We start from the raw sequence: 17,307 nt of genomic DNA, 5'->3' as shown, positions 1-17,307 counted from the left end.
TTCTTTTTGATTATTCAGCGGCTTCAGTCTATCTTCAAAGGTGTTTTTTTCTTTCTTCCCCGAACCCCTGACCCAGCATGCAATTGCGTATTTGCAGCCGCACGCAGGCAGACGCCCTAGATCCCTGATGGCAGCTATGGACTGTACCTGTGCGCCCAGCATGTATTTGTGTGTGTGTGGGTTATTGTGCGTGCGTGCGCGACACTGGGTGTTTTCAGTATAAGGGGAGTCGGCGAAAGGAAAAGAATGTCTACGGCCATACCACGTTGAAAATACCGGTTCTCGTCCGATCACCGAAGTCAAGCAACGTCGGGCGAGGTTAGTACTTGGATGGGTGACCGCCTGGGAATACCTCGTGCTGTAGACTTTTTTCTTTTCTTTTCTTTTCTTTCCTTTTCATTTCATTTCTTTTCTTCTTCTTCTTCTTTTCTTCTCTTTCTTTGTCTTCCTTGCTGCAAGGCTCAGTTCTTCTTCAGTGTTCGTCGCACAGAAAACAGGACAGTGCTGCGTAGATCTACGTTCTTTTTGATTATTCAGCGGCTTCAGTCTATCTTCAAAGGTGTTTTTTTCTTTCTTCCCCGAACCCCTGACCCAGCATGCAATTGCGTATTTGCAGCCGCACGCAGGCAGACGCCCTAGATCCCTGATGGCAGCTATGGACTGTACCTGTGCGCCCAGCATGTATTTGTGTGTGTGTGTGGGTTATTGTGCGTGCGTGCGCGACACTGGGTGTTTTCAGTATAAGGGGAGTCGGCGAAAGGAAAAGAATGTCTACGGCCATACCACGTTGAAAATACCGGTTCTCGTCCGATCACCGAAGTCAAGCAACGTCGGGCGAGGTTAGTACTTGGATGGGTGACCGCCTGGGAATACCTCGTGCTGTAGACTTTTTTCTTTTCTTTTCTTTTCTTTTCTTTCCTTTTCATTTCATTTCTTTTCTTCTTCTTCTTCTTTTCTTCTCTTTCTTTGTCTTCCTTGCTGCAAGGCTCAGTTCTTCTTCAGTGTTCGTCGCACAGAAAACAGGACAGTGCTGCGTAGATCTACGTTCTTTTTGATTATTCAGCGGCTTCAGTCTATCTTCAAAGGTGTTTTTTTCTTTCTTCCCCGAACCCCTGACCCAGCATGCAATTGCGTATTTGCAGCCGCACGCAGGCAGACGCCCTAGATCCCTGATGGCAGCTATGGACTGTACCTGTGCGCCCAGCATGTATTTGTGTGTGTGTGTGTGTGTTATTGTGCGTGCGTGCGCGACACTGGGTGTTTTCAGTATAAGGGGAGTCGGCGAAAGGAAAAGAATGTCTACGGCCATACCACGTTGAAAATACCGGTTCTCGTCCGATCACCGAAGTCAAGCAACGTCGGGCGAGGTTAGTACTTGGATGGGTGACCGCCTGGGAATACCTCGTGCTGTAGACTTTTTTCTTTTCTTTTCTTTTCTTTTCTTTCCTTTTCATTTCATTTCTTTTCTTCTTCTTCTTCTTTTCTTCTCTTTCTTTGTCTTCCTTGCTGCAAGGCTCAGTTCTTCTTCAGTGTTCGTCGCACAGAAAACAGGACAGTGCTGCGTAGATCTACGTTCTTTTTGATTATTCAGCGGCTTCAGTCTATCTTCAAAGGTGTTTTTTCTTTCTTCCCCGAACCCCTGACCCAGCATGCAATTGCGTATTTGCAGCCGCACGCAGGCAGACGCCCTAGATCCCTGATGGCAGCTATGGACTGTACCTGTGCGCCCAGCATGTATTTGTGTGTGTGTGTGGGTTATTGTGCGTGCGTGCGCGACACTGGGTGTTTTCAGTATAAGGGGAGTCGGCGAAAGGAAAAGAATGTCTACGGCCATACCACGTTGAAAATACCGGTTCTCGTCCGATCACCGAAGTCAAGCAACGTCGGGCGAGGTTAGTACTTGGATGGGTGACCGCCTGGGAATACCTCGTGCTGTAGACTTTTTTCTTTTCTTTTCTTTTCTTTTCTTTTCTTTTCTTTCCTTTTCATTTCATTTCTTTTCTTCTTCTTCTTCTTTTCTTCTCTTTCTTTGTCTTCCTTGCTGCAAGGCTCAGTTCTTCTTCAGTGTTCGTCGCACAGAAAACAGGACAGTGCTGCGTAGATCTACGTTCTTTTTGATTATTCAGCGGCTTCAGTCTATCTTCAAAGGTGTTTTTTTCTTTCTTCCCCGAACCCCTGACCCAGCATGCAATTGCGTATTTGCAGCCGCACGCAGGCAGACGCCCTAGATCCCTGATGGCAGCTATGGACTGTACCTGTGCGCCCAGCATGTATTTGTGTGTGTGTGGGTTATTGTGCGTGCGTGCGCGACACTGGGTGTTTTCAGTATAAGGGGAGTCGGCGAAAGGAAAAGAATGTCTACGGCCATACCACGTTGAAAATACCGGTTCTCGTCCGATCACCGAAGTCAAGCAACGTCGGGCGAGGTTAGTACTTGGATGGGTGACCGCCTGGGAATACCTCGTGCTGTAGACTTTTTTCTTTTCTTTTCTTTTCTTTTCTTTCCTTTTCATTTCATTTCTTTTCTTCTTCTTCTTCTTTTCTTCTCTTTCTTTGTCTTCCTTGCTGCAAGGCTCAGTTCTTCTTCAGTGTTCGTCGCACAGAAAACAGGACTGTGCTGCGTAGATCTACGTTCTTTTTGATTATTCAGCGGCTTCAGTCTATCTTCAAAGGTGTTTTTTTCTTTCTTCCCCGAACCCCTGACCCAGCATGCAATTGCGTATTTGCAGCCGCACGCAGGCAGACGCCCTAGATCCCTGATGGCAGCTATGGACTGTACCTGTGCGCCCAGCATGTATTTGTGTGTGTGTGTGTTATTGTGCGTGCGTGCGCGACACTGGGTGTTTTCAGTATAAGGGGAGTCGGCGAAAGGAAAAGAATGTCTACGGCCATACCACGTTGAAAATACCGGTTCTCGTCCGATCACCGAAGTCAAGCAACGTCGGGCGAGGTTAGTACTTGGATGGGTGACCGCCTGGGAATACCTCGTGCTGTAGACTTTTTTCTTTTCTTTTCTTTTCTTTTCTTTCCTTTTCATTTCATTTCTTTTCTTCTTCTTCTTCTTCTTTTCTTCTCTTTCTTTGTCTTCCTTTGCTGCAAGGCTCAGTTCTTCTTCAGTGTTCGTCGCACAGAAAACAGGACAGTGCTGCGTAGATCTACGTTCTTTTTGATTATTCAGCGGCTTCAGTCTATCTTCAAAGGTGTTTTTTTCTTTCTTCCCCGAACCCCTGACCCAGCATGCAATTGCGTATTTGCAGCCGCACGCAGGCAGACGCCCTAGATCCCTGATGGCAGCTATGGACTGTACCCGTGCGCCCAGCATGTATTTGTGTGTGTGTGGGTTATTGTGCGTGCGTGCGCGACACTGGGTGTTTTCAGTATAAGGGGAGTCGGCGAAAGGAAAAGAATGTCTACGGCCATACCACGTTGAAAATACCGGTTCTCGTCCGATCACCGAAGTCAAGCAACGTTGGGCGAGGTTAGTACTTGGATGGGTGACCGCCTGGGAATACCTCGTGCTGTAGACTTTTTTCTTTTCTTTTCTTTTCTTTTCTTTCCTTTTCATTTCATTTCTTTTCTTCTTCTTCTTCTTTTCTTCTCTTTCTTTGTCTTCCTTGCTGCAAGGCTCAGTTCTTCTTCAGTGTTCGTCGCACAGAAAACAGGACAGTGCTGCGTAGATCTACGTTCTTTTTGATTATTCAGCGGCTTCAGTCTATCTTCAAAGGTGTTTTTTTCTTTCTTCCCCGAACCCCTGACCCAGCATGCAATTGCGTATTTGCAGCCGCACGCAGGCAGACGCCCTAGATCCCTGATGGCAGCTATGGACTGTACCTGTGCGCCCAGCATGTATTTGTGTGTGTGTGGGTTATTGTGCGTGCGTGCGCGACACTGGGTGTTTTCAGTATAAGGGGAGTCGGCGAAAGGAAAAGAATGTCTACGGCCATACCACGTTGAAAATACCGGTTCTCGTCCGATCACCGAAGTCAAGCAACGTCGGGCGAGGTTAGTACTTGGATGGGTGACCGCCTGGGAATACCTCGTGCTGTAGACTTTTTTCTTTTCTTTTCTTTTCTTTTCTTTCCTTTTCATTTCATTTCTTTTCTTCTTCTTCTTCTTCTTTTCTTCTCTTTCTTTGTCTTCCTTGCTGCAAGGCTCAGTTCTTCTTCAGTGTTCGTCGCACAGAAAACAGGACAGTGCTGCGTAGATCTACGTTCTTTTTGATTATTCAGCGGCTTCAGTCTATCTTCAAAGGTGTTTTTTTCTTTCTTCCCCGAACCCCTGACCCAGCATGCAATTGCGTATTTGCAGCCGCACGCAGGCAGACGCCCTAGATCCCTGATGGCAGCTATGGACTGTACCTGTGCGCCCAGCATGTATTTGTGTGTGTGTGTGTTATTGTGCGTGCGTGCGCGACACTGGGTGTTTTCAGTATAAGGGGAGTCGGCGAAAGGAAAAGAATGTCTACGGCCATACCACGTTGAAAATACCGGTTCTCGTCCGATCACCGAAGTCAAGCAACGTCGGGCGAGGTTAGTACTTGGATGGGTGACCGCCTGGGAATACCTCGTGCTGTAGACTTTTTTCTTTTCTTTTCTTTTCTTTTCTTTCCTTTTCATTTCATTTCTTTTCTTCTTCTTCTTCTTCTTTTCTTCTCTTTCTTTGTCTTCCTTGCTGCAAGGCTCAGTTCTTCTTCAGTGTTCGTCGCACAGAAAACAGGACAGTGCTGCGTAGATCTACGTTCTTTTTGATTATTCAGCGGCTTCAGTCTATCTTCAAAGGTGTTTTTTTCTTTCTTCCCCGAACCCCTGACCCAGCATGCAATTGTGTATTTGCAGCCGCACGCAGGCAGACGCCCTAGATCCCTGATGGCAGCTATGGACTGTACCTGTGCGCCCAGCATGTATTTGTGTGTGTGTGTGTTATTGTGCGTGCGTGCGCGACACTGGGTGTTTTCAGTATAAGGGGAGTCGGCGAAAGGAAAAGAATGTCTACGGCCATACCACGTTGAAAATACCGGTTCTCGTCCGATCACCGAAGTCAAGCAACGTCGGGCGAGGTTAGTACTTGGATGGGTGACCGCCTGGGAATACCTCGTGCTGTAGACTTTTTTCTTTTCTTTTCTTTTCTTTTCTTTCCTTTTCATTTCATTTCTTTTCTTCTTCTTCTTCTTTTCTTCTCTTTCTTTGTCTTCCTTGCTGCAAGGCTCAGTTCTTCTTCAGTGTTCGTCGCACAGAAAACAGGACTGTGCTGCGTAGATCTACGTTCTTTTTGATTATTCAGCGGCTTCAGTCTATCTTCAAAGGTGTTTTTTTCTTTCTTCCCCGAACCCCTGACCCAGCATGCAATTGCGTATTTGCAGCCGCACGCAGGCAGACGCCCTAGATCCCTGATGGCAGCTATGGACTGTACCTGTGCGCCCAGCATGTATTTGTGTGTGTGTGTGTTATTGTGCGTGCGTGCGCGACACTGGGTGTTTTCAGTATAAGGGGAGTCGGCGAAAGGAAAAGAATGTCTACGGCCATACCACGTTGAAAATACCGGTTCTCGTCCGATCACCGAAGTCAAGCAACGTCGGGCGAGGTTAGTACTTGGATGGGTGACCGCCTGGGAATACCTCGTGCTGTAGACTTTTTTCTTTTCTTTTCTTTTCTTTTCTTTCCTTTTCATTTCATTTCTTTTCTTCTTCTTCTTCTTCTTTTCTTCTCTTTCTTTGTCTTCCTTTGCTGCAAGGCTCAGTTCTTCTTCAGTGTTCGTCGCACAGAAAACAGGACAGTGCTGCGTAGATCTACGTTCTTTTTGATTATTCAGCGGCTTCAGTCTATCTTCAAAGGTGTTTTTTTCTTTCTTCCCCGAACCCCTGACCCAGCATGCAATTGCGTATTTGCAGCCGCACGCAGGCAGACGCCCTAGATCCCTGATGGCAGCTATGGACTGTACCCGTGCGCCCAGCATGTATTTGTGTGTGTGTGGGTTATTGTGCGTGCGTGCGCGACACTGGGTGTTTTCAGTATAAGGGGAGTCGGCGAAAGGAAAAGAATGTCTACGGCCATACCACGTTGAAAATACCGGTTCTCGTCCGATCACCGAAGTCAAGCAACGTCGGGCGAGGTTAGTACTTGGATGGGTGACCGCCTGGGAATACCTCGTGCTGTAGACTTTTTTCTTTTCTTTTCTTTTCTTTTCTTTCCTTTTCATTTCATTTCTTTTCTTCTTCTTCTTCTTTTCTTCTCTTTCTTTGTCTTCCTTGCTGCAAGGCTCAGTTCTTCTTCAGTGTTCGTCGCACAGAAAACAGGACAGTGCTGCGTAGATCTACGTTCTTTTTGATTATTCAGCGGCTTCAGTCTATCTTCAAAGGTGTTTTTTTCTTTCTTCCCCGAACCCCTGACCCAGCATGCAATTGCGTATTTGCAGCCGCACGCAGGCAGACGCCCTAGATCCCTGATGGCAGCTATGGACTGTACCTGTGCGCCCAGCATGTATTTGTGTGTGTGTGGGTTATTGTGCGTGCGTGCGCGACACTGGGTGTTTTCAGTATAAGGGGAGTCGGCGAAAGGAAAAGAATGTCTACGGCCATACCACGTTGAAAATACCGGTTCTCGTCCGATCACCGAAGTCAAGCAACGTCGGGCGAGGTTAGTACTTGGATGGGTGACCGCCTGGGAATACCTCGTGCTGTAGACTTTTTTCTTTTCTTTTCTTTTCTTTTCTTTCCTTTTCATTTCATTTCTTTTCTTCTTCTTCTTCTTCTTTTCTTCTCTTTCTTTGTCTTCCTTGCTGCAAGGCTCAGTTCTTCTTCAGTGTTCGTCGCACAGAAAACAGGACAGTGCTGCGTAGATCTACGTTCTTTTTGATTATTCAGCGGCTTCAGTCTATCTTCAAAGGTGTTTTTTTCTTTCTTCCCCGAACCCCTGACCCAGCATGCAATTGCGTATTTGCAGCCGCACGCAGGCAGACGCCCTAGATCCCTGATGGCAGCTATGGACTGTACCTGTGCGCCCAGCATGTATTTGTGTGTGTGTGGGTTATTGTGCGTGCGTGCGCGACACTGGGTGTTTTCAGTATAAGGGGAGTCGGCGAAAGGAAAAGAATGTCTACGGCCATACCACGTTGAAAATACCGGTTCTCGTCCGATCACCGAAGTCAAGCAACGTCGGGCGAGGTTAGTACTTGGATGGGTGACCGCCTGGGAATACCTCGTGCTGTAGACTTTTTTCTTTTCTTTTCTTTTCTTTTCTTTCCTTTTCATTTCATTTCTTTTCTTCTTCTTCTTCTTCTTTTCTTCTCTTTCTTTGTCTTCCTTGCTGCAAGGCTCAGTTCTTCTTCAGTGTTCGTCGCACAGAAAACAGGACAGTGCTGCGTAGATCTACGTTCTTTTTGATTATTCAGCGGCTTCAGTCTATCTTCAAAGGTGTTTTTTTCTTTCTTCCCCGAACCCCTGACCCAGCATGCAATTGCGTATTTGCAGCCGCACGCAGGCAGACGCCCTAGATCCCTGATGGCAGCTATGGACTGTACCTGTGCGCCCAGCATGTATTTGTGTGTGTGTGTTATTGTGCGTGCGTGCGCGACACTGGGTGTTTTCAGTATAAGGGGAGTCGGCGAAAGGAAAAGAATGTCTACGGCCATACCACGTTGAAAATACCGGTTCTCGTCCGATCACCGAAGTCAAGCAACGTCCGGCGAGGTTAGTACTTGGATGGGTGACCGCCTGGGAATACCTCGTGCTGTAGACTTTTTTCTTTTCTTTTCTTTTCTTTTCTTTCCTTTTCATTTCATTTCTTTTCTTCTTCTTTTTCTTCTTTTCTTCTCTTTCTTTGTCATCCTTTGCTGCAAGGCTCAGTTCTTCTTCAGTGTTCGTCGCACAGAAAACAGGACAGTGCTGCGTAGATCTACGTTCTTTTTGATTATTCAGCGGCTTCAGTCTATCTTCAAAGGTGTTTTTTTCTTTCTTCCCCGAACCCCTGACCCAGCATGCAATTGCGTATTTGCAGCCGCACGCAGGCAGACGCCCTAGATCCCTGATGGCAGCTATGGACTGTACCTGTGCGCCCAGCATGTATTTGTGTGTGTGTGTGTTATTGTGCGTGCGTGCGCGACACTGGGTGTTTTCAGTATAAGGGGAGTCGGCGAAAGGAAAAGAATGTCTACGGCCATACCACGTTGAAAATACCGGTTCTCGTCCGATCACCGAAGTCAAGCAACGTCGGGCGAGGTTAGTACTTGGATGGGTGACCGCCTGGGAATACCTCGTGCTGTAGACTTTTTTCTTTTCTTTTCTTTTCTTTCCTTTTCATTTCATTTCTTTTCTTCTTCTTCTTCTTTTCTTCTCTTTCTTTGTCTTCCTTGCTGCAAGGCTCAGTTCTTCTTCAGTGTTCGTCGCACAGAAAACAGGACAGTGCTGCGTAGATCTACGTTCTTTTTGATTATTCAGCGGCTTCAGTCTATCTTCAAAGGTGTTTTTTTCTTTCTTCCCCGAACCCCTGACCCAGCATGCAATTGCGTATTTGCAGCCGCACGCAGGCAGACGCCCTAGATCCCTGATGGCAGCTATGGACTGTACCTGTGCGCCCAGCATGTATTTGTGTGTGTGTGTGTTATTGTGCGTGCGTGCGCGACACTGGGTGTTTTCAGTATAAGGGGAGTCGGCGAAAGGAAAAGAATGTCTACGGCCATACCACGTTGAAAATACCGGTTCTCGTCCGATCACCGAAGTCAAGCAACGTCGGGCGAGGTTAGTACTTGGATGGGTGACCGCCTGGGAATACCTCGTGCTGTAGACTTTTTTCTTTTCTTTTCTTTTCTTTTCTTTCCTTTTCATTTCATTTCTTTTCTTCTTCTTCTTCTTCTTTTCTTCTCTTTCTTTGTCTTCCTTGCTGCAAGGCTCAGTTCTTCTTCAGTGTTCGTCGCACAGAAAACAGGACAGTGCTGCGTAGATCTACGTTCTTTTTGATTATTCAGCGGCTTCAGTCTATCTTCAAAGGTGTTTTTTTCTTTCTTCCCCGAACCCCTGACCCAGCATGCAATTGCGTATTTGCAGCCGCACGCAGGCAGACGCCCTAGATCCCTGATGGCAGCTATGGACTGTACCTGTGCGCCCAGCATGTATTTGTGTGTGTGTGTTATTGTGCGTGCGTGCGCGACACTGGGTGTTTTCAGTATAAGGGGAGTCGGCGAAAGGAAAAGAATGTCTACGGCCATACCACGTTGAAAATACCGGTTCTCGTCCGATCACCGAAGTCAAGCAACGTCGGGCGAGGTTAGTACTTGGATGGGTGACCGCCTGGGAATACCTCGTGCTGTAGACTTTTTTCTTTTCTTTTCTTTTCTTTTCTTTCCTTTTCATTTCATTTCTTTTCTTCTTCTTCTTCTTCTTTTCTTCTCTTTCTTTGTCTTCCTTGCTGCAAGGCTCAGTTCTTCTTCAGTGTTCGTCGCACAGAAAACAGGACAGTGCTGCGTAGATCTACGTTCTTTTTGATTATTCAGCGGCTTCAGTCTATCTTCAAAGGTGTTTTTTTCTTTCTTCCCCGAACCCCTGACCCAGCATGCAATTGCGTATTTGCAGCCGCACGCAGGCAGACGCCCTAGATCCCTGATGGCAGCTATGGACTGTACCTGTGCGCCCAGCATGTATTTGTGTGTGTGTGTTATTGTGCGTGCGTGCGCGACACTGGGTGTTTTCAGTATAAGGGGAGTCGGCGAAAGGAAAAGAATGTCTACGGCCATACCACGTTGAAAATACCGGTTCTCGTCCGATCACCGAAGTCAAGCAACGTCGGGCGAGGTTAGTACTTGGATGGGTGACCGCCTGGGAATACCTCGTGCTGTAGACTTTTTTCTTTTCTTTTCTTTTCTTTTCTTTCCTTTTCATTTCATTTCTTTTCTTCTTCTTTTTCTTCTTTTCTTCTCTTTCTTTGTCATCCTTTGCTGCAAGGCTCAGTTCTTCTTCAGTGTTCGTCGCACAGAAAACAGGACAGTGCTGCGTAGATCTACGTTCTTTTTGATTATTCAGCGGCTTCAGTCTATCTTCAAAGGTGTTTTTTTCTTTCTTCCCCGAACCCCTGACCCAGCATGCAATTGCGTATTTGCAGCCGCACGCAGGCAGACGCCCTAGATCCCTGATGGCAGCTATGGACTGTACCTGTGCGCCCAGCATGTATTTGTGTGTGTGTGGGTTATTGTGCGTGCGTGCGCGACACTGGGTGTTTTCAGTATAAGGGGAGTCGGCGAAAGGAAAAGAATGTCTACGGCCATACCACGTTGAAAATACCGGTTCTCGTCCGATCACCGAAGTCAAGCAACGTCGGGCGAGGTTAGTACTTGGATGGGTGACCGCCTGGGAATACCTCGTGCTGTAGACTTTTTTCTTTTCTTTTCTTTTCTTTTCTTTCCTTTTCATTTCATTTCTTTTCTTCTTCTTCTTCTTTTCTTCTCTTTCTTTGTCTTCCTTGCTGCAAGGCTCAGTTCTTCTTCAGTGTTCGTCGCACAGAAAACAGGACAGTGCTGCGTAGATCTACGTTCTTTTTGATTATTCAGCGGCTTCAGTCTATCTTCAAAGGTGTTTTTTTCTTTCTTCCCCGAACCCCTGACCCAGCATGCAATTGCGTATTTGCAGCCGCACGCAGGCAGACGCCCTAGATCCCTGATGGCAGCTATGGACTGTACCTGTGTGCCCAGCATGTATTTGTGTGTGTGTGTGTTATTGTGCGTGCGTGCGCGACACTGGGTGTTTTCAGTATAAGGGGAGTCGGCGAAAGGAAAAGAATGTCTACGGCCATACCACGTTGAAAATACCGGTTCTCGTCCGATCACCGAAGTCAAGCAACGTCGGGCGAGGTTAGTACTTGGATGGGTGACCGCCTGGGAATACCTCGTGCTGTAGACTTTTTTCTTTTCTTTTCTTTTCTTTTCTTTCCTTTTCATTTCATTTCTTTTCTTCTTCTTCTTCTTTTCTTCTCTTTCTTTGTCTTCCTTGCTGCAAGGCTCAGTTCTTCTTCAGTGTTCGTCGCACAGAAAACAGGACAGTGCTGCGTAGATCTACGTTCTTTTTGATTATTCAGCGGCTTCAGTCTATCTTCAAAGGTGTTTTTTTCTTTCTTCCCCGAACCCCTGACCCAGCATGCAATTGCGTATTTGCAGCCGCACGCAGGCAGACGCCCTAGATCCCTGATGGCAGCTATGGACTGTACCTGTGCGCCCAGCATGTATTTGTGTGTGTGGGGGTTATTGTGCGTGCGTGCGCGACACTGGGTGTTTTCAGTATAAGGGGAGTCGGCGAAAGGAAAAGAATGTCTACGGCCATACCACGTTGAAAATACCGGTTCTCGTCCGATCACCGAAGTCAAGCAACGTCGGGCGAGGTTAGTACTTGGATGGGTGACCGCCTGGGAATACCTCGTGCTGTAGACTTTTTTCTTTTCTTTTCTTTTCTTTCCTTTTCATTTCATTTCTTTTCTTCTTCTTCTTCTTTTCTTCTCTTTCTTTGTCTTCCTTGCTGCAAGGCTCAGTTCTTCTTCAGTGTTCGTCGCACAGAAAACAGGACAGTGCTGCGTAGATCTACGTTCTTTTTGATTATTCAGCGGCTTCAGTCTATCTTCAAAGGTGTTTTTTTCTTTCTTCCCCGAACCCCTGACCCAGCATGCAATTGCGTATTTGCAGCCGCACGCAGGCAGACGCCCTAGATCCCTGATGGCAGCTATGGACTGTACCTGTGCGCCCAGCATGTATTTGTGTGTGTGGGGGTTATTGTGCGTGCGTGCGCGACACTGGGTGTTTTCAGTATAAGGGGAGTCGGCGAAAGGAAAAGAATGTCTACGGCCATACCACGTTGAAAATACCGGTTCTCGTCCGATCACCGAAGTCAAGCAACGTCGGGCGAGGTTAGTACTTGGATGGGTGACCGCCTGGGAATACCTCGTGCTGTAGACTTTTTTCTTTTCTTTTCTTTTCTTTTCTTTCCTTTTCATTTCATTTCTTTTCTTCTTCTTCTTCTTCTTCTTTTCTTCTCTTTCTTTGTCTTCCTTGCTGCAAGGCTCAGTTCTTCTTCAGTGTTCGTCGCACAGAAAACAGGACAGTGCTGCGTAGATCTACGTTCTTTTTGATTATTCAGCGGCTTCAGTCTATCTTCAAAGGTGTTTTTTTCTTTCTTCCCCGAACCCCTGACCCAGCATGCAATTGCGTATTTGCAGCCGCACGCAGGCAGACGCCCTAGATCCCTGATGGCAGCTATGGACTGTACCTGTGCGCCCAGCATGTATTTGTGTGTGTGTGTGTTATTGTGCGTGCGTGCGCGACACTGGGTGTTTTCAGTATAAGGGGAGTCGGCGAAAGGAAAAGAATGTCTACGGCCATACCACGTTGAAAATACCGGTTCTCGTCCGATCACCGAAGTCAAGCAACGTCGGGCGAGGTTAGTACTTGGATGGGTGACCGCCTGGGAATACCTCGTGCTGTAGACTTTTTTCTTTTCTTTTCTTTTCTTTTCTTTCCTTTTCATTTCATTTCTTTTCTTCTTCTTCTTCTTTTCTTCTCTTTCTTTGTCTTCCTTGCTGCAAGGCTCAGTTCTTCTTCAGTGTTCGTCGCACAGAAAACAGGACAGTGCTGCGTAGATCTACGTTCTTTTTGATTATTCAGCGGCTTCAGTCTATCTTCAAAGGTGTTTTTTTCTTTCTTCCCCGAACCCCTGACCCAGCATGCAATTGCGTATTTGCAGCCGCACGCAGGCAGACGCCCTAGATCCCTGATGGCAGCTATGGACTGTACCTGTGCGCCCAGCATGTATTTGTGTGTGTGTGTGTGTGTTATTGTGCGTGCGTGCGCGACACTGGGTGTTTTCAGTATAAGGGGAGTCGGCGAAAGGAAAAGAATGTCTACGGCCATACCACGTTGAAAATACCGGTTCTCGTCCGATCACCGAAGTCAAGCAACGTCGGGCGAGGTTAGTACTTGGATGGGTGACCGCCTGGGAATACCTCGTGCTGTAGACTTTTTTCTTTTCTTTTCTTTTCTTTTCTTTCCTTTTCATTTCATTTCTTTTCTTCTTCTTCTTTTCTTCTCTTTCTTTGTCTTCCTTGCTGCAAGGCTCAGTTCTTCTTCAGTGTTCGTCGCACAGAAAACAGGACAGTGCTGCGTAGATCTACGTTCTTTTTGATTATTCAGCGGCTTCAGTCTATCTTCAAAGGTGTTTTTTTCTTTCTTCCCCGAACCCCTGACCCAGCATGCAATTGCGTATTTGCAGCCGCACGCAGGCAGACGCCCTAGATCCCTGATGGCAGCTATGGACTGTACCTGTGCGCCCAGCATGTATTTGTGTGTGTGTGTGTGTTATTGTGCGTGCGTGCGCGACACTGGGTGTTTTCAGTATAAGGGGAGTCGGCGAAAGGAAAAGAATGTCTACGGCCATACCACGTTGAAAATACCGGTTCTCGTCCGATCACCGAAGTCAAGCAACGTCGGGCGAGGTTAGTACTTGGATGGGTGACCGCCTGGGAATACCTCGTGCTGTAGACTTTTTTCTTTTCTTTTCTTTTCTTTTCTTTCCTTTTCATTTCATTTCTTTTCTTCTTCTTCTTCTTTTCTTCTCTTTCTTTGTCTTCCTTGCTGCAAGGCTCAGTTCTCCTTCAGTGTTCGTCGCACAGAAAACAGGACAGTGCTGCGTAGATCTACGTTCTTTTTGATTATTCAGCGGCTTCAGTCTATCTTCAAAGGTGTTTTTTTCTTTCTTCCCCGAACCCCTGACCCAGCATGCAATTGCGTATTTGCAGCCGCACGCAGGCAGACGCCCTAGATCCCTGATGGCAGCTATGGACTGTACCTGTGCGCCCAGCATGTATTTGTGTGTGTGTGTGTGTTATTGTGCGTGCGTGCGCGACACTGGGTGTTTTCAGTATAAGGGGAGTCGGCGAAAGGAAAAGAATGTCTACGGCCATACCACGTTGAAAATACCGGTTCTCGTCCGATCACCGAAGTCAAGCAACGTCGGGCGAGGTTAGTACTTGGATGGGTGACCGCCTGGGAATACCTCGTGCTGTAGACTTTTTTCTTTTCTTTTCTTTTCTTTTCTTTTCTTTTCTTTCCTTTTCATTTCATTTCTTTTCTTCTTCTTCTTCTTTTCTTCTCTTTCTTTGTCTTCCTTGCTGCAAGGCTCAGTTCTCCTTCAGTGTTCGTCGCACAGAAAACAGGACAGTGCTGCGTAGATCTACGTTCTTTTTGATTATTCAGCGGCTTCAGTCTATCTTCAAAGGTGTTTTTTTCTTTCTTCCCCGAACCCCTGACCCAGCATGCAATTGCGTATTTGCAGCCGCACGCAGGCAGACGCCCTAGATCCCTGATGGCAGCTATGGACTGTACCTGTGCGCCCAGCATGTATTTGTGTGTGTGTGTGTTATTGTGCGTGCGTGCGCGACACTGGGTGTTTTCAGCATAAGGGGAGTCGGCGAAAGGAAAAGAATGTCTACGGCCATACCACGTTGAAAATACCGGTTCTCGTCCGATCACCGAAGTCAAGCAACGTCGGACGAGGTTAGTACTTGGATGGGTGACCGCCTGGGAATACCTCGTGCTGTAGACTTTTTTCTTTTCTTTTCTTTTCTTTTCTTTCCTTTTCATTTCATTTCTTTTCTTCTTCTTCTTTTCTTCTCTTTCTTTGTCTTCCTTGCTGCAAGGCTCAGTTCTTCTTCAGTGTTCGTCGCACAGAAAACAGGACAGTGCTGCGTAGATCTACGTTCTTTTTGATTATTCAGCGGCTTCAGTCTATCTTCAAAGGTGTTTTTTTCTTTCTTCCCCGAACCCCTGACCCAGCATGCAATTGCGTATTTGCAGCCGCACGCAGGCAGACGCCCTAGATCCCTGATGGCAGCTATGGACTGTACCTGTGCGCCCAGCATGTATTTGTGTGTGTGTGTGTGTTATTGTGCGTGCGTGCGCGACACTGGGTGTTTTCAGTATAAGGGGAGTCGGCGAAAGGAAAAGAATGTCTACGGCCATACCACGTTGAAAATACCGGTTCTCGTCCGATCACCGAAGTCAAGCAACGTCGGGCGAGGTTAGTACTTGGATGGGTGACCGCCTGGGAATACCTCGTGCTGTAGACTTTTTTCTTTTCTTTTCTTTTCTTTTCTTTCCTTTTCATTTCATTTCTTTTCTTCTTCTTCTTCTTTTCTTCTCTTTCTTTGTCTTCCTTGCTGCAAGGCTCAGTTCTCCTTCAGTGTTCGTCGCACAGAAAACAGGACAGTGCTGCGTAGATCTACGTTCTTTTTGATTATTCAGCGGCTTCAGTCTATCTTCAAAGGTGTTTTTTTCTTTCTTCCCCGAACCCCTGACCCAGCATGCAATTGCGTATTTGCAGCCGCACGCAGGCAGACGCCCTAGATCCCTGATGGCAGCTATGGACTGTACCTGTGCGCCCAGCATGTATTTGTGTGTGTGTGTGTGTTATTGTGCGTGCGTGCGCGACACTGGGTGTTTTCAGTATAAGGGGAGTCGGCGAAAGGAAAAGAATGTCTACGGCCATACCACGTTGAAAATACCGGTTCTCGTCCGATCACCGAAGTCAAGCAACGTCGGGCGAGGTTAGTACTTGGATGGGTGACCGCCTGGGAATACCTCGTGCTGTAGACTTTTTTCTTTTCTTTTCTTTTCTTTTCTTTCCTTTTCATTTCATTTCTTTTCTTCTTCTTCTTCTTTTCTTCTCTTTCTTTGTCTTCCTTGCTGCAAGGCTCAGTTCTCCTTCAGTGTTCGTCGCACAGAAAACAGGACAGTGCTGCGTAGATCTACGTTCTTTTTGATTATTCAGCGGCTTCAGTCTATCTTCAAAGGTGTTTTTTTCTTTCTTCCCCGAACCCCTGACCCAGCATGCAATTGCGTATTTGCAGCCGCACGCAGGCAGACGCCCTAGATCCCTGATGGCAGCTATGGACTGTACCTGTGCGCCCAGCATGTATTTGTGTGTGTGTGTGTGTTATTGTGCGTGCGTGCGCGACACTGGGTGTTTTCAGTATAAGGGGAGTCGGCGAAAGGAAAAGAATGTCTACGGCCATACCACGTTGAAAATACCGGTTCTCGTCCGATCACCGAAGTCAAGCAACGTCGGGCGAGGTTAGTACTTGGATGGGTGACCGCCTGGGAATACCTCGTGCTGTAGACTTTTTTCTTTTCTTTTCTTTTCTTTTCTTTCCTTTTCATTTCATTTCTTTTCTTCTTCTTCTTCTTTTCTTCTCTTTCTTTGTCTTCCTTGCTGCAAGGCTCAGTTCTTCTTCAGTGTTCGTCGCACAGAAAACAGGACAGTGCTGCGTAGATCTACGTTCTTTTTGATTATTCAGCGGCTTCAGTCTATCTTCAAAGGTGTTTTTTTCTTTCTTCCCCGAACCCCTGACCCAGCATGCAATTGCGTATTTGCAGCCGCACGCAGGCAGACGCCCTAGATCCCTGATGGCAGCTATGGACTGTACCTGTGCGCCCAGCATGTATTTGTGTGTGTGTGTGTTATTGTGCGTGCGTGCGCGACACTGGGTGTTTTCAGTATACGGGGAGTCGGCGAAAGGAAAAGAATGTCTACGGCCATACCACGTTGAAAATACCGGTTCTCGTCCGATCACCGAAGTCAAGCAACGTCGGGCGAGGTTAGTACTTGGATGGGTGACCGCCTGGGAATACCTCGTGCTGTAGACTTTTTCTTTTCTTTTCTTTTCTTTTCTTTCCTTTTCATTTCATTTCTTTTCTTCTTCTTCTTCTTTTCTTCTCTTTCTTTGTCTTCCTTGCTGCAAGGCTCAGTTCTTCTTCAGTGTTCGTCGCACAGAAAACAGGACAGTGCTGCGTAGATCTACGTTCTTTTTGATTATTCAGCGGCTTCAGTCTATCTTCAAAGGTGTTTTTTTCTTTCTTCCCCGAACCCCTGACCCAGCATGCAATTGCGTATTTGCAGCCGCACGCAGGCAGACGCCCTAGATCCCTGATGGCAGCTATGGACTGTACCTGTGCGCCGAACATGTATTTGTGTGTGTGTGTGTGTTATTGTGCGTGCGTGTGCGACACTGGGTGTTTTCAGTATAAGGGGAGTCGGCGAAAGGAAAAGAATGTCTACGGCCATACCACGTTGAAAATACCGGTTCTCGTCCGATCACCGAAGTCAAGCAACGTCGGGCGAGGTTAGTACTTGGATGGGTGACCGCCTGGGAATACCTCGTGCTGTAGACTTTTTTCTTTTCTTTTCTTTTCTTTTCTTTCCTTTTCATTTCATTTCTTTTCTTCTTCTTCTTCTTTTCTTCTCTTTCTTTGTCTTCCTTGCTGCAAGGCTCAGTTCTCCTTCAGTGT

The 17,307-nt window shown here is 47.0% G+C and overlaps 33 non-coding genes across 33 annotated transcripts; all 33 read left to right on the top strand.

Moving 5' to 3' along the window:
• The first annotated feature begins 248 nt into the window (after positions 1–248).
• Positions 249–367, top strand: LOC135807452 (5S ribosomal RNA). The gene has a single exon (XR_010551732.1). It is a non-coding gene; the product is annotated as a 5S ribosomal RNA (ribosomal RNA).
• Positions 368–769: 402 nt separating this feature from the next.
• On the top strand, positions 770–888 carry LOC135807451 (5S ribosomal RNA). The gene has a single exon (XR_010551731.1). It is a non-coding gene; the product is annotated as a 5S ribosomal RNA (ribosomal RNA).
• A 409-nt stretch (positions 889–1,297) lies between these two features.
• On the top strand, positions 1,298–1,416 carry LOC135807450 (5S ribosomal RNA). The gene has a single exon (XR_010551730.1). It is a non-coding gene; the product is annotated as a 5S ribosomal RNA (ribosomal RNA).
• A 406-nt stretch (positions 1,417–1,822) lies between these two features.
• Positions 1,823–1,941, top strand: LOC135807449 (5S ribosomal RNA). Its single transcript, XR_010551729.1, has one exon. It is a non-coding gene; the product is annotated as a 5S ribosomal RNA (ribosomal RNA).
• A 415-nt stretch (positions 1,942–2,356) lies between these two features.
• LOC135807448 (5S ribosomal RNA) lies at positions 2,357–2,475 on the top strand. Its single transcript, XR_010551728.1, has one exon. It is a non-coding gene; the product is annotated as a 5S ribosomal RNA (ribosomal RNA).
• A 405-nt stretch (positions 2,476–2,880) lies between these two features.
• LOC135807447 (5S ribosomal RNA) lies at positions 2,881–2,999 on the top strand. The gene has a single exon (XR_010551727.1). It is a non-coding gene; the product is annotated as a 5S ribosomal RNA (ribosomal RNA).
• Positions 3,000–3,408: 409 nt separating this feature from the next.
• LOC135807350 (5S ribosomal RNA) lies at positions 3,409–3,527 on the top strand. The gene has a single exon (XR_010551635.1). It is a non-coding gene; the product is annotated as a 5S ribosomal RNA (ribosomal RNA).
• A 405-nt stretch (positions 3,528–3,932) lies between these two features.
• On the top strand, positions 3,933–4,051 carry LOC135807446 (5S ribosomal RNA). Its single transcript, XR_010551726.1, has one exon. It is a non-coding gene; the product is annotated as a 5S ribosomal RNA (ribosomal RNA).
• A 408-nt stretch (positions 4,052–4,459) lies between these two features.
• LOC135807445 (5S ribosomal RNA) lies at positions 4,460–4,578 on the top strand. Its single transcript, XR_010551725.1, has one exon. It is a non-coding gene; the product is annotated as a 5S ribosomal RNA (ribosomal RNA).
• Positions 4,579–4,986: 408 nt separating this feature from the next.
• Positions 4,987–5,105, top strand: LOC135807443 (5S ribosomal RNA). Its single transcript, XR_010551723.1, has one exon. It is a non-coding gene; the product is annotated as a 5S ribosomal RNA (ribosomal RNA).
• A 405-nt stretch (positions 5,106–5,510) lies between these two features.
• Positions 5,511–5,629, top strand: LOC135807442 (5S ribosomal RNA). Its single transcript, XR_010551722.1, has one exon. It is a non-coding gene; the product is annotated as a 5S ribosomal RNA (ribosomal RNA).
• A 409-nt stretch (positions 5,630–6,038) lies between these two features.
• LOC135807441 (5S ribosomal RNA) lies at positions 6,039–6,157 on the top strand. Its single transcript, XR_010551721.1, has one exon. It is a non-coding gene; the product is annotated as a 5S ribosomal RNA (ribosomal RNA).
• Positions 6,158–6,562: 405 nt separating this feature from the next.
• On the top strand, positions 6,563–6,681 carry LOC135807440 (5S ribosomal RNA). Its single transcript, XR_010551720.1, has one exon. It is a non-coding gene; the product is annotated as a 5S ribosomal RNA (ribosomal RNA).
• A 408-nt stretch (positions 6,682–7,089) lies between these two features.
• On the top strand, positions 7,090–7,208 carry LOC135807439 (5S ribosomal RNA). The gene has a single exon (XR_010551719.1). It is a non-coding gene; the product is annotated as a 5S ribosomal RNA (ribosomal RNA).
• A 406-nt stretch (positions 7,209–7,614) lies between these two features.
• Positions 7,615–7,733, top strand: LOC135807742 (5S ribosomal RNA). The gene has a single exon (XR_010552009.1). It is a non-coding gene; the product is annotated as a 5S ribosomal RNA (ribosomal RNA).
• Positions 7,734–8,142: 409 nt separating this feature from the next.
• LOC135807438 (5S ribosomal RNA) lies at positions 8,143–8,261 on the top strand. Its single transcript, XR_010551718.1, has one exon. It is a non-coding gene; the product is annotated as a 5S ribosomal RNA (ribosomal RNA).
• A 400-nt stretch (positions 8,262–8,661) lies between these two features.
• LOC135807437 (5S ribosomal RNA) lies at positions 8,662–8,780 on the top strand. Its single transcript, XR_010551717.1, has one exon. It is a non-coding gene; the product is annotated as a 5S ribosomal RNA (ribosomal RNA).
• Positions 8,781–9,186: 406 nt separating this feature from the next.
• Positions 9,187–9,305, top strand: LOC135807436 (5S ribosomal RNA). Its single transcript, XR_010551716.1, has one exon. It is a non-coding gene; the product is annotated as a 5S ribosomal RNA (ribosomal RNA).
• Positions 9,306–9,711: 406 nt separating this feature from the next.
• Positions 9,712–9,830, top strand: LOC135807435 (5S ribosomal RNA). Its single transcript, XR_010551715.1, has one exon. It is a non-coding gene; the product is annotated as a 5S ribosomal RNA (ribosomal RNA).
• Positions 9,831–10,239: 409 nt separating this feature from the next.
• Positions 10,240–10,358, top strand: LOC135807434 (5S ribosomal RNA). Its single transcript, XR_010551714.1, has one exon. It is a non-coding gene; the product is annotated as a 5S ribosomal RNA (ribosomal RNA).
• A 405-nt stretch (positions 10,359–10,763) lies between these two features.
• On the top strand, positions 10,764–10,882 carry LOC135807432 (5S ribosomal RNA). Its single transcript, XR_010551712.1, has one exon. It is a non-coding gene; the product is annotated as a 5S ribosomal RNA (ribosomal RNA).
• Positions 10,883–11,287: 405 nt separating this feature from the next.
• Positions 11,288–11,406, top strand: LOC135807431 (5S ribosomal RNA). Its single transcript, XR_010551711.1, has one exon. It is a non-coding gene; the product is annotated as a 5S ribosomal RNA (ribosomal RNA).
• Positions 11,407–11,806: 400 nt separating this feature from the next.
• On the top strand, positions 11,807–11,925 carry LOC135807430 (5S ribosomal RNA). The gene has a single exon (XR_010551710.1). It is a non-coding gene; the product is annotated as a 5S ribosomal RNA (ribosomal RNA).
• A 411-nt stretch (positions 11,926–12,336) lies between these two features.
• Positions 12,337–12,455, top strand: LOC135807429 (5S ribosomal RNA). Its single transcript, XR_010551709.1, has one exon. It is a non-coding gene; the product is annotated as a 5S ribosomal RNA (ribosomal RNA).
• Positions 12,456–12,864: 409 nt separating this feature from the next.
• On the top strand, positions 12,865–12,983 carry LOC135807428 (5S ribosomal RNA). The gene has a single exon (XR_010551708.1). It is a non-coding gene; the product is annotated as a 5S ribosomal RNA (ribosomal RNA).
• A 404-nt stretch (positions 12,984–13,387) lies between these two features.
• Positions 13,388–13,506, top strand: LOC135807427 (5S ribosomal RNA). The gene has a single exon (XR_010551707.1). It is a non-coding gene; the product is annotated as a 5S ribosomal RNA (ribosomal RNA).
• A 407-nt stretch (positions 13,507–13,913) lies between these two features.
• LOC135807426 (5S ribosomal RNA) lies at positions 13,914–14,032 on the top strand. The gene has a single exon (XR_010551706.1). It is a non-coding gene; the product is annotated as a 5S ribosomal RNA (ribosomal RNA).
• A 415-nt stretch (positions 14,033–14,447) lies between these two features.
• On the top strand, positions 14,448–14,566 carry LOC135807680 (5S ribosomal RNA). Its single transcript, XR_010551950.1, has one exon. It is a non-coding gene; the product is annotated as a 5S ribosomal RNA (ribosomal RNA).
• A 404-nt stretch (positions 14,567–14,970) lies between these two features.
• On the top strand, positions 14,971–15,089 carry LOC135807425 (5S ribosomal RNA). The gene has a single exon (XR_010551705.1). It is a non-coding gene; the product is annotated as a 5S ribosomal RNA (ribosomal RNA).
• A 407-nt stretch (positions 15,090–15,496) lies between these two features.
• LOC135807424 (5S ribosomal RNA) lies at positions 15,497–15,615 on the top strand. The gene has a single exon (XR_010551704.1). It is a non-coding gene; the product is annotated as a 5S ribosomal RNA (ribosomal RNA).
• Positions 15,616–16,022: 407 nt separating this feature from the next.
• LOC135807423 (5S ribosomal RNA) lies at positions 16,023–16,141 on the top strand. Its single transcript, XR_010551703.1, has one exon. It is a non-coding gene; the product is annotated as a 5S ribosomal RNA (ribosomal RNA).
• A 405-nt stretch (positions 16,142–16,546) lies between these two features.
• On the top strand, positions 16,547–16,665 carry LOC135807421 (5S ribosomal RNA). The gene has a single exon (XR_010551701.1). It is a non-coding gene; the product is annotated as a 5S ribosomal RNA (ribosomal RNA).
• A 406-nt stretch (positions 16,666–17,071) lies between these two features.
• Positions 17,072–17,190, top strand: LOC135807420 (5S ribosomal RNA). Its single transcript, XR_010551700.1, has one exon. It is a non-coding gene; the product is annotated as a 5S ribosomal RNA (ribosomal RNA).
• The last annotated feature ends 117 nt before the right edge of the window (positions 17,191–17,307 follow it).

The sequence above is a fragment of the Sycon ciliatum genome, chromosome 1, assembly GCF_964019385.1.
Source record: "Sycon ciliatum chromosome 1, ocSycCili1.1, whole genome shotgun sequence".
NCBI lineage: Eukaryota > Metazoa > Porifera > Calcarea > Leucosolenida > Sycettidae > Sycon > Sycon ciliatum.
The sequence above is the reverse complement of the archived record's forward strand: the minus strand, read 5'-3'. Positions and strand labels throughout refer to the sequence as shown.